The sequence below is a fragment of the Piliocolobus tephrosceles genome, chromosome 12, assembly GCF_002776525.5.
Source record: "Piliocolobus tephrosceles isolate RC106 chromosome 12, ASM277652v3, whole genome shotgun sequence".
NCBI lineage: Eukaryota > Metazoa > Chordata > Mammalia > Primates > Cercopithecidae > Piliocolobus > Piliocolobus tephrosceles.
Window position 1 is genome coordinate 121,331,171 of NC_045445.1, and position 1,819 is coordinate 121,332,989.

Below are 1,819 nucleotides of genomic sequence, written 5' to 3' on the forward strand. Positions count from 1 at the left end.
ATAGATCAGTTTCCATCACCCATCACTCCATGCCCCTTTTTAGTTAATCCCTTACCCTTACCTCTGGTCCTTGGCAATCACTGATCTTTTTCTGTCCAGAATGTCATATAAATAGAATTATAAATTCTATGGCCCTTTGAATCTGGCTTCCTATCCTTAGCATAATGTGCTGTGATTCATTCATGTTGTTATGTTTATTGGTTTATTTTTGTTGTTGCTGTTTTGATCTTACCCCACTAGCAAAAATTCTGCAGTTGAGTTTCTTGGTAAGAATCTCAGGTTCAGCACATCCCCAGTGTAATAGACAAGCCTCACCCTAGCAAAATCCGTTTTGTGATCATAGTATCTCTTCTACCAGGAAGAATTTATTAGTTTACTTTTTATTGCTAAGTATCACAGGTTATATAAACATCTGTGATACTTCTATCACATATTGTTTATCCATTTTCCCACTGAAGGCCATTTGGTTTGCTTCCAGTTTTAAGCAATTATGAACACAGCTACCATAAACACTCCTGTACAGATTCTTGTGTGAAGATAAGGTTTTCCACCTTTGGGTAAGCTATATATTTAACATTGAAAGAAAGGTTCAGTTTGCGTGTTAAGAAGTAACATATAAAAATTCCAGTTGCTGAACATCCTTCCTAGCCTGTGAAATTGTCAGGTTGTTTGTTCATTTGGATGCTCTATTTAATTTTTGCTCTTATTTTTGTTTCAGCACACTAATCAGTGTGTAGTGGTATCTCATGGTGGTATGATGATGTTGGGCATTTCCTTTTCTTGTCCTTAAGCTCAGGCCTATCTCTTCCTCACTGAAGTGTTTATTTAAATCTTTTGCCCATCTTGGTTAGAATGTTTGTTTTCTTCTTACTATTTTATTATTGAGTTTTGAGATTTCTGTATGTATCCTAGATATGATTCATTTCCTTTACCAGATATATGCTTTAACAATATTTACTCCAATCTCTGGCTTTTCCCTTCATTCTATTAACAATGTTATCAGGAGAGCAGAAGATTTACATACACACACACACACACACACACACACACACACACACACACACAATATATATCGTGTGTGTATAAATATGTAAATCTATCATATGTATATGTGTGGACATATATCTATGTATGTGTATATATGTGATATATATGTGTGTATATAAATATCATAAAACTTTAAAAATACATGTATCACAAAACTTTTTTAAATGAATGAGCTCTTTTAGAGTTGTTTTTAAAAAGTTTGCTTACCTCAAGTTCAAAGAGATGTCTCTGTATGATTGTTCTAGGAGTTTTATGGTCTCAGGTTTACATTTAGGTATCTGATTCAAGTTGACTTGGTTTTTGTGTAGTTTATGAGTTGCGAATGAGATTCATAGTTTCTTTATGGATATCTAACTGTTACAGGAACATTTTTTGAACATACCATTCTTTCTCCATTGAATTGCTTTGCATTTTTCTTAAAAAGATTGACAGAGATAAAAAGTATTGACAAGGATGTGGAGAAAAGGGAGTTCTTGTACTTGGTAGCAATGTAAATTGGTGCAGTCTTTATGGAAAACAGTATGGAAGTTCCTCAAAAACCTAAAAGTAGAACTACTGTATGATCCAGCAAACTCTCCTCTGGGTATATACCCAAAGGAAATGAAATCACTACTGCATAGGGACAGCTGCACTTCCAAATTCATGGCAGCATTATTCACACTAGCCAAGATATGGAAATAATGTGTGAGTCAGTGGTTTAATCGATCAATAACTTGTGGCATATATACAATGAAATACAACTCAGCTTTAAAAAAGAAGGCAATCCTGCCAT

The 1,819-nt window shown here is 34.2% G+C and overlaps 1 pseudogene; it reads right to left on the reverse strand.

The window, feature by feature from the left end:
• Positions 1-221: 221 nt before the first annotated feature.
• On the reverse strand, positions 222-365 carry LOC111535961 (annotated as a pseudogene).
• Between the last annotated feature and the right edge of the window lie 1,454 nt (positions 366-1,819).